The following is a 10,883-nucleotide window of genomic DNA, read 5'->3' on the forward strand; positions in this document are numbered from 1 at the left end:
TTAGCACCAGGACCTGGCTGACCTGTGCCCAGCTCCTTCTTCTTGTCCTTTCAAATGCCTGTGTCCGAGGCATTTGAAAGGGAGGACAGGCCCCAGCAATTTTCCTGGACTTTCATCCTCAGCTGTAAGAGTCCCGTGTCCTCATTTCCACTTGGTCCAGCATCATTAGGATGTGTTTGCATGTCTCTCTGAAGCAAGGATCGCATCAGCAGCCACTGACTGCCTGCCAGACCTGCACTGAGTCACTTAACCCACAAACATCTGGCCCACTTTAAGGACGAACCACTAGGGGCTCAATGAGGCTCAAAGACTTTCGCAAGGAAATCAGCTAATGAATAGAAGCACTAGAATTTGATCTCAATTCTGACGGTAGGGCCTATCAGCCTACACAGACATGCTGGAGGGCTTTTGTGTCTACACAGGAGCTAGATCTAGAAAGGACACTGAACCTTCACGGAATGAACAAGAGCAGGTCTCTGCACAGGAACCACCCTCCACACTCAGGCAGGGACTGGAACAGAACTTCCCCCGAGTGAGATGTCAAAGGTTATTGGTGGGTAACAGGGTCAGTTGCAGAAAGTGGGGGGTGGAGGGTAGAGGTGATGGGAAAACGACAAGGATCATGGAATGTTAGCTTGCAAACAGATTTTTATAATAGCTGTCAATAAGGCTTAAACCTGTAAATAACTGAACAGGCAAAAGTTGTGAGATAGATACAAGGGGGCTTCAAAAAGTTTGTGGGAAACTTCCATTCTTTTCAGATTTGTTAGGCTTTTCAGATTTGTGGTGCTTTTTCTTGCTTCTGGTTCCTTTGTTGGTCTGCTTTTGCACCTGCATGACCAGGTCCAGGGCCTTCTTGAAAGCTGGAATGACATGGTCCACTGGGGTGAGTGGTGTCCCCCAGGTCCCATACTCACTCAAGGCACAGCTGTCAACACCTGTAGTTGTTCAGGAGCCAGCAGAAACCCCGCCCACTCCCCAGCCCCGACACCCCACACCCCTTTGCAACCAGCCTCACCTTGCAGGTAATTGAGAAGCAGGTCTACAGTGGGTTCTGCTTTGTTCTCAATTTTTCCCAGGTTGTAGTCTGGCTGCTTGGCCATCTCGGGAGAACTTATCAGGTTGGCCCTTGCTGTGACACAGAGGGAAAAGACCCAGCCAGTTCAGTAACTGACAGTCAACGTAGCAAGTTATTCCTGGGGTCCTGACAGGTAAGGAATGCAAATGCCTGCATAGATGCCCACATCCTGCCTCCTGATCCTCATCCAGGTCCCCAAGCTTTGCCTACATCACAAAGGTAAGAGTTGGCTTTATTTCTTGACCCTGTATGCTACCAAATCCTGCCAGCCACCCCCCTCTATCATCTGCCCCTAACGCAAAATAGCTCAGATATTTCCCGTCAGCCCCCACTACAATCCCTATGTTACAGCCACACCTCCTTTGTGGACTATCCCAACCTCTGACCCGCTCTCCCTGCAGGCACACCTGCACCCTTTCTCCAAATACCTACGCCAGGCTCCACACTGAAGCCCCAGTGATATACCTCATGCTGCCATGGTCATGTCACTGCTCTGCTCAACTCCCGCCAAAGGTTCCCTGTGCTCATCAAGAAGTAGGATGAGTTCTGGGAGGCTAGTTAGCACCAGGACCTGGCTGGCCTGTGTCCAGCTCTTTCTTCGTGTCCTTTCAAATGCCTGTGTCCCTGAGGCATTTGAAAGGGAGGACAGGCCCCAGCAATGTTCCTGGACTTTCATCCTCAGCTGTAAGTGACCCATGGCCTCCTTTCCACTTGGTCCAGCATCATTAGGATGTGTGTGCATGTCTCTCTGCAGCACGGGTCACATCAGCAGCCACTGACGGCATGCCAGATCTGCACTGAGTCGCTTAACCCACAAATATCTGGCCCACTTCAGAGACGAACCACTAGAGGCTCAAAGACTTTCCCAAGGAAATCAGCTAATGAATAGAAGCACTAGAATTTGATCTCAATTCTGACGGTAGGGCCTATCAGCCTACACAGACATGCTGGTGGGCTTTTGCCTCTACACAGGAGCTGGGATCTAGAAAGTACAGTGTGAACCTTCACGGAATGAAGAGCTGTTCTCTGCAAATGAATCACCCTCCAAACTCAGGCAGGGACTTGAACAGAATTTCCCCTGGCCAGGGACTGTAGGAAGTCCCATGTGGCGTGGGGATGAGTTTTTCTAGAACAGCTACATTGGGTAGAGAATTAAGACTACAGTAGGGATCAGGTGTCCCAGTGTCTGGTGGGTTACATGCTGGACTTCTAACCACAAAGCCATCAGCTGGAAACTACTGGCTGGAAAAAGATGAGGCTTCCTACTCCTGTGTAGAGTTACAGTCTGGGAAACCCCCACAGGCAGTTCTACCCTATCCATAGGGCCGCTGGGTCAGAATAGCTGCCAGTGAGTTTTCATGGGAGCGCTGCCTCTTGTCATGCCAGCATGTGTTCAAGGAGTGGTGTGGAGCACCAGGCCAGCCCCTCAGTCCCTCATTGGCAGAGCCACACCCCACCTGGATGGTCTCCTTGAGCAACTCTACAGCCTCCTTCAACTCCCGGATCTAGCTCGTGGCTTCGGTAAAGCTGGAAATTTTCCTAAAAGCGCTTACTCAAAACCAAAACCAAACCAAAAGAACCCTACAAACCAAGCAACACACTCGGAATTTTCATTAGAACAGGGATAAAATGACTCCAGGTGGGAATACACAGTTAAAATGGAGTCGGCATAAATCTAAACATCGGACAAGCTACTTCTTCAGAGGCAGCAGAAACAGAAATATCCCTTTGGGCAATAGGCAGGAGCAGCTCCCACACTCCCCCACACTAACAGATTTGCAGAAATAATGGATCCAGTTCAATTGCCTGGATGTCTTTTACTGGCTACTTTCTCTGCATGAAAAGCAATTAATTACTGGTGGCAATTTCCTCCTGTCCCTCTTAAAGAAACCTTTCCTCCAGCTGTCTGTCCTTCACTAAGCAGCTTTCCTCCAGCTTCTTTCTACTGTTAAACACAAACAGGGTTTTTTTAAAAATTAAAGAAATAACATGCAAAAATTTTTAAGAGTGTATGTGGGAACGGGGGATCTTCCATACTTGAGGGGTCTTGCCCTTCTTTGGAGACTTATATGCATTTCCAAAGAAAGACTGCCCTCTCTTTGGTTGAGTTCCTGCTCACTGGACCCCATCTTTGTACAGCTGGGCCTGTCTCTTTCTCCTTTTACTTGCCACCGTTGACTGGTAGCCACCAACCTGGGTCACCTCCCTTGAGGTCCCAGTCCTGGACTTACCCCCAGCAACCTGGGAATGCCAATCATATCACAATGCGCAGTGGGTGCGCTGGAATATCACTTCAACACCCTCAAGGCTGAGCGCGCTGCCCGCTGCCGCCCTCCTGGCTGGCAAGAATGAGCCAGGGCGTTTCCGGACTACCGGGTGCACCCCTCCCCCTCCCCTTCCCCGCTCCCAGAGAAGGTACCGCCTAGGGGACCAGACTGGGCAAACCTCCGGAGGAAGCCCTAACGTTTTGTGCCCCAGCTGCAGCCACTCGCTTCCTGAACAGCAGTCACTTCGTGGTGAGAGAAGCCACAGACCCGGGTCTCACCTGTGAGCAGAAGACGTTGTAGGAGTTTCAGGGAGGAGCCACCGCTGTGTGAAAGGAAACAATGGAGGGGGGGGAGACACGCAAAGTTCCCGCAATGAATCGAGAACCCCGACGCCCAAAGCCCCAGTCTGGGATCCTACTTTCTCCAACAGGAATTCTCCCCAGGAACCCCAACCAATCCCAAAACTGGGGGATGGAAGCAGCCCCTGGGACACACTCCCACATCTCACCACGCGAGGGGCGCTGACGGAGCGGGGGAGGGGGAAGCAGGTCGCTTGCACCCAGCCAGGCTGCTGTGTGCACCAGGGTCACCCCAAATTGGTCACCGCGCGACCCCTCACCTGGGCGTGCCGACTACACAGTACTCAGGCTGCAGGAGCTTCTCTGGCACCACGCACCAGGCAGAGCAAGTAGGATCCGCTGTATGACCCTCACTTCCGGTTAGGACACCGCCACTTCCAGCCCATCTCAGCGTGACCCGGAATGGGAGGGGAGTAGTCATGGGTGTGATCCGGAAACACATAAGTGAAAAGTCAGGGCGGAGTTAAGGTTTCATTAAGCTGCATAGACATTCAGGAAAATAAGAATCTTACTTGATATGGCAGAGATTAATATGACATCATTCCCACCAACATTATTTGAAAGTCTCTTCTTCATTACAGTGACCATACAGGAAGGGATTGCGATGAATTGGAAATAAAAAAATATGGAGGTCTTAGTGGGGGAAAAAAACCGCACACACTCAGATTCTTATCCTGACAAACGGTTAGATTATTATCAGATGTATGATCAAAGTCACATACGTCATAGACAGCACTGACTGAGCTAAAGGCACCAACTTCCCTATGGGACACTGAATATCCACATGGTAAAAGGTGTGCTCAGGGCCACATAAAAGAATAAGCAATATACTTCTACCACCGCAACACATTTTAATGTTACACAAAACAAACTGAATATTTTCTTTTTTTCTTTTTAAACATTTTATTAGGGACTCATACAACTCTTATCACAATCCATACATCAATTGTGTAAGCACATCTGTACATTCTTTGCCCTCATCATTTTCAAAGCATTTGCTCTCCACTTAAGCCCTTTGCATCAGGTCTTCTTAATTTCCCCTCCCTCTACTCTCCCCCGTCCCTCATGAACCCTCGATAATTTAAAATTATTATTTTGTCATATCTTGCCCTGTCCGAAGTCTCCCTTTACCCCCTTTTCTGTTATCCAAACTAAATATTTTTTTCTTCTCTTAAGATACTGAAGTACACTTTAACTTCCATTTGGTGCTTATGCATGTCTGAGACTGAGAAAAAAAACCACTACATCACCGGTCTAATTTTGGACTGTTGTTTATAAGGACACTTCCTGCTATGGTAAAGATGAAACAGTATGTTCTATAAAATGGAAAAACACAAAAGCCTAAGGAGCAATTACTCTGCTCTCTATGGTTCTATGAGTCTAGAATTCATATGACAGGTCTGACTTTATTGTTCTTTTAAGTATATGTTCTTATTCATATACGTAAAACCTTAGTGTATTTGTGTATTTGAAAACTGGAGGTAAATACAATAGTAACATCACATTAAAACTTGTGCTTGGTAAAGTAGAGGGGCAGCAAACAAGAAGAAAACTTTTTAGATTGACAAAGGCTGAAACAACGGGCTCAAATATACGAACAATTATGAAGATGGCATAGGACAGACCAGTGTTTCTTCCTGTGGTACACAGGGTCACTATGATTTAGAACTCACTTAATGACACCAAACAATAACAACTTCCATTGTACACTGGCTCTAAGTATAATAAGTACTAAAATGTTAGAGTATTTCTTATAAAAATAAGCATGAATGTAATAATCATTCAGAACACTTGTTGAAACCATACAATCATGGTTTTAAAATATATAACTGCAATATTAATCATGAGTTAAGGACAATATTGAACAACTGTAGATCTGCATGAGAACTTTATTTTTTAATTTTTAATTTAATACACAATTTTACAACTGCAGAGAATGTGGGGTAAAAGCATTTAAAAATACACTCTACAACGGGATATATTATACTGGTGTTTTAACAACACAGTAACAAATTTGATGATTTCATGACTCTAATTAATCGAGGAGAATGATTACATCATAAAACCTAAGAGTTTATGTACAGATTTGTGGAAATGGGATGGATTGAGTTAGAGAGCACCTTGAGTTAGTATTTCACCTTGACTGAGTAGGATTATTACCAGGGATGCAGGGAAGTTTCAACATTAGAAAAAACATTAATGTAACCGACTACATAAACAGGAAAAAGAATAAGAACCCTCTGATGATGTTAATAGATGCAGACAAGATATATGACAATATCCAATACCCATTCCTGATAAAAACACTCAATAATATGGAAAGGGAAGGGAGAGAGCTCAACATAACAAATGTATTAAAGGAAACACTGTTGGTGAAGGACAATGAGATGACTGGAACTTGCTGGAAGTAAGACAGTTACACACACAGAAAGGTTTCATCAAAAGAGTAATACAGAACCCACAGATGGAGGGGAATATGTCTTTAGCAATGAGGAGATGGAGACAGAGGGGGAGGGGAAAAGGAGGAGCAGAAGACAACAGTGGCATTTTCAGGAATCTCTAATCTAGATGCTCACCTGAGCATGCACCTGGGAAAAGGAGGCTGGAGTCTGGGTGGTCTAGCATAGGGAGCAGAGCCTGAAATCAGTGTCTGAGGATGAAGTGTTGTAAAGGGTCTTTCCGTTGTGGCTCTTGAGTCTACAAGGCTTAGGCCTCTTTGACTTGCCTGATTGGAGGCGTTCATGAGAAAGTCATATGGTGCCAGGAGAGGCATGGTCAAGTGGAGCAGATGGCATAAGGTGCTGTCAGGTATGTCTCTGTAATCCATGCAATGGAAATGTCTCCTGGGGATATTCCCAGTTGAGATGCCTGCTCTCCACCAACCACTTTCTGTCAGCTTACCTTTCTGTCATGGCTTGTGTGTTGTTGTGTTTCAAATGCAGGCAGGGTCACCCAAAATGAACAGATTTCAGCAGGGCCTCCAGACTATGCAACTAAGAATGAATCAGTTGCCACTCCAGGTGCTGAAGCTCACCTCTCGGCCCCTCCCTCCCTATCTCTTCCAGGTCACACACCTTAGGACAGACTCCCACCCACCCCCTACCTAGCTGATGCAATTTCATATTGAACCTACTTCCTCTGACTGAGAAAGTTCAGAGGGAGCTTCCCACAAGGGTAGGTGTGTCTCTATGTTTCTATGTGGATTCCATGAGTGGAGACCCCTGCAGGGTGATGTCCCCAGCTGTGTCTTGGTTCCTGAGGATGTTACAATTCCCGCACCCTGTAGGCCCCTGTTCCAGGATGCCACGATCCCCTAGGGCGTTTCCATTTAAATCCTTTCTGAGCTGGGTACAGGTCTCTGAGCATTCACGCATGGGAATACTCTGTCTCCTTTATCCTGCCCAGAACCCCTCATGCACCCTCACTCCTCAAGCCAGAAAGGCCCGATTGGGGGTAGTTTCTTGTCTGGTGTCGTTCCCTCCATGTCAGGTGCCAGGCATGAGAGCAAGGGAACCCAGAGTGGCCTTTACCAAAAGGAGCGGCCAGCCTTGCAGTCATCAGGCCACCCCATGATGACTGCGGTCTGTATTAGAGTTTAACTTCCCAGCACCTTGCTTTTCAAAAGGGTGCCATAGCAGTCACAGCCCCAAACCAGGCACAGTTTAAGTCCTCACATAGAGTAAACCTCCACTGAGTGCTTTCTGCCCAGGAAGCAAGGCTGTAGGTAATCTTGCCCTCAGGCAGAGGGCTTGGGAGAGTGGATTACCTTCACCTCTCCAGGCAGCCCAGGGAGGGGCAGTGTCTCTTGGATGTTTGCCTGCATGTGTGTCCTTGATGGAGGTCACCAAACGCTATAGGGGTCTCCTAGACAGGAGCCATGTCCTATCAGCCTTGCCCTAACTGCATTGGTCAGGAGGCCCTGGACCCATCTTGTAAGCCCACTATCTAAGGATGTTTGTGATGTATTCATTGACCACCAATCATGCTTTCGTGGCAGTTTCATTTGCCCTGCCCCACCCCTACAAACTCTTTAATTCACATCTCAAATGTGAACCTGGGAAGCCATTTCCACCTCCTGTTGGTGGCATCCCTCATCCAGATAGATGATTTGTTTGTGTCTTTATTTTGTCTTTCTCTCTTAAGATTTAACTAATATTATCTTTGAACTATATTTAAAATGGGGTCTCCTTTTTACTCTAAAACAGATCTTGGCTGTGTGTGCTTCCTTAGTCATTTCTGCCCATCGGAAACTAGCTTGTGCTCTGTTTCAGACTGCAAAAGGTACTCCAATCTCAAAAAGAATTTAAGGAGAACACTTATTAATGATCAGCAATAATTTGGTGGAGGATTTAATCTATGGGGATACCCTTCAAATGGACTTTAGGCATGCACTGCCTTCCACAGCCCTTTACTAATTTGAGGTTCTGACTTAAATCTCTACTACAGCTCCTGGGTTTTATCTCTGCTGATGCTGTACCTTTCCACTTAGAGTGTGAAGAGCACCTCAGCTCAGAGTTTGGTTGTGTTAATGGCTCATCTCTCTTTATCACCGCGCTCTTCCACCCATGCCACCACCCCCCTTCTCTTCCCTCGTGACTTATAGAGCATTGCTGGCCCAGATTTAATGTCCACTCATTTTATTAATAGGGAATTTTGGTTTCCTTTATCATCCTTTTGATTTGCAGAATCCAGCAAATATTTTATTTGTTTTCAGGTCCCTTCGTGTATCAGTCTGGAGAAAGAATAACTTTTCTTCAACTGTAAAGAGGTTCAGTTTTGAAAATCTAGGAAGCAGTTCTATCCTGCCCTATAAGGTCACTATCAGTCAGAATTGACTCGATGGCAGTGAGTTTTGGTTTTGTGCATTAATATTATCTTTCAGTGACACATGCCTTCAAGGTAAGCAGTTTTTTGGTTGTTTTGAGTTATTTTCACAGTGACATAGTATTTAAAGCATTCCTTTATCAGTTCTCCTAGTGGATACAATGTTTCATAGAACCCAATTCTAATTATGCAAATTCATTTAATCCTTTCGATTGATTTCATTTGTTAGCTGTTTCTTCTTCAATTTGTTTGATTTGACTGTGTAAGAACTGTGTCCTACTAAGGTTAGCTCCTCATTTTTAAAAAGTGGGACACAATTATTCCTAATACAAAGTAACACTCAGATATATAATTCTTATATAGAGTAAGATATCATATTATTTAAAATAAAGTTACCATTTTCTATCTCCCACTGCATGGGAATACTTAATTTTTCTAACCTTTTATCCAAGTATTCTTGATAAAAGGCTTGCTTTCTTCACTGCTTTATTGTTCTCAGGTGCACTCTGTGATGCCATAGGACCTTAAACTCTTCCTTGTGGTTTCTAGGCTACAATTAATATGTGACCAGATTGCCACATCGTGGGATACAACTGCTTACATTTCGTGGTGCTGCCATACATTTACTGTAGCAGTAGGACTACTTCACTAAGTAATTTAGATATGCCAAATTCTCAGTAGGCTTACATGTTTTTCACTATGGGCATGATGATTCTTAATGAAAATTGTTTTTGTGTTTCTGATTTAGTCATGTTTTCAACATAAAGCCAATGTGTGTCCATAGACATGAATATGCTTTCATCATGTTTGTTTTCCCTTTGGTTAGGTGTCATGTCATGTTAATTCCATCTCATGGCAACCTCGTGTGTTATAGAGCAGAACAATACCATAGCGTTTCTGGAGTATCATTTGGGGAAACAGATCTCCAGTCCTGTCTTCCACAGCAATGCAGGCTGAATTTAACCCATCAACTCTCAGTGGAACAGTCTAGTTCAAGCTGTTTGTGCCACCTACAAACCTTCATTGTCCTTAACCCCAAAAAGCAAACTCACTGCCACAATGTCAATTCTCACTCATAGTGTTCCTATGGAGGTTTCTGAGATTCAAAATCTGTACAGGATCCACCAGCCTCGTTTTTCTTTTAAAGATCTGCTGGTGGAGTTTAACTGACAGCCTTGAGGGTAGCAAATGAAGCCAGGATTCTCCCCCACCCCTAGAAATTAACCCGGCCAAACATATGCCATCAAACCCACACCAACTCCTGCAGACTCCATGTGTGTCAGAGCTCCGGGATGTTGCAGAGGAGTTTCGGTGGCTGGTTTCTCAAAGTTCATCACCCAGGCTTTCTTCCAGGAGACCCTGATTAGACAGAAAGTTTGAATCTCTCCATGAACACCTATCCATGGTAACCATTATAATGCTCAAGGACATCAAAAACTAAGCCAGGCACACATTCGTGCACGTGCACACATGCCAGAACCTATGGGACCTGGCATTCTTTCAAAGAAGGAAAACTCAAAACTATATAATGAGGTTGGATTTTTAACTATAACATGAGAAACCACCTTTTGGAATAGGCAAAATTCGCAAGACCCAGAAAAATTAAGCCATTTTGTTAATTTTCAGCTCTCACTAGTTTCTATGTGAATTGTACAGATAGATATACTGTAACCTAACTGGTCTCTTTACCATAGCTAGAGAATATAATTAATACCAATTTTAATAGATCTTCAAGAAAGATACTCTATGTAAATTTCTTAATATTCTTTCTGAGTTTTTATGGAAGATGAACAAGTTTCTTAAAGATTTTTAAGATGTATAATTGAGGAATTATAAAAGATTTATTACATTATTCTGTTTAACATAATAATACTACACTCTTTACCATTATCTATTAGGGACAGAAATGCAGAGGCTTCAAAAGGATCATGGCTAATTTCACTATCTTTATTCCATTTTTCCATGATCTTTTTGAAACCCATTTTTCCATGATCTTTTTGAAACCCATTGATGGCATGAAAGATTAGCTACCTATGAGCTCCTTGTATTTAAATTAGATAATAATTTCATAATTAGCAATCATTTGGCCCACCATTTGATTCTGTATGGTGACCATTGTGGTTTCAGAGTAAATCTATACTCCGTAAGATTTTTAATGGATAACTTCCGAAGGTATTTTCTCCTGGAACAAACTCTTTTGGTCCGTCTCTTAGTTAATCCCATCACATCCTTCAAATCACAGTCTTCAATGAATTCAATTAATTTGACTATTGAGGGCATAGGGTGAAAGCCACCACTAAACAAAATGGTCCCATAGGCAGGTACATAGAATGAGTTCACAGTAGCAATGAACTG

At 44.4% G+C, this 10,883-nt stretch overlaps 1 long non-coding RNA gene across 1 annotated transcript; it reads right to left on the reverse strand.

Annotated features, from left to right (window-relative positions):
* Positions 1-310: 310 nt before the first annotated feature.
* On the reverse strand, positions 311-4,064 carry LOC142427958 (uncharacterized). Its single transcript, XR_012780121.1, has 4 exons — positions 3,965-4,064; positions 3,624-3,667; positions 1,019-1,132; positions 311-863 (listed from the first exon to the last, which is right to left on the reverse strand). It is a non-coding gene; the product is annotated as an uncharacterized LOC142427958 (long non-coding RNA).
* Positions 4,065-10,883: the final 6,819 nt, after the last annotated feature.

This window comes from Tenrec ecaudatus, chromosome 15 (assembly GCF_050624435.1).
Source record: "Tenrec ecaudatus isolate mTenEca1 chromosome 15, mTenEca1.hap1, whole genome shotgun sequence".
NCBI lineage: Eukaryota > Metazoa > Chordata > Mammalia > Afrosoricida > Tenrecidae > Tenrec > Tenrec ecaudatus.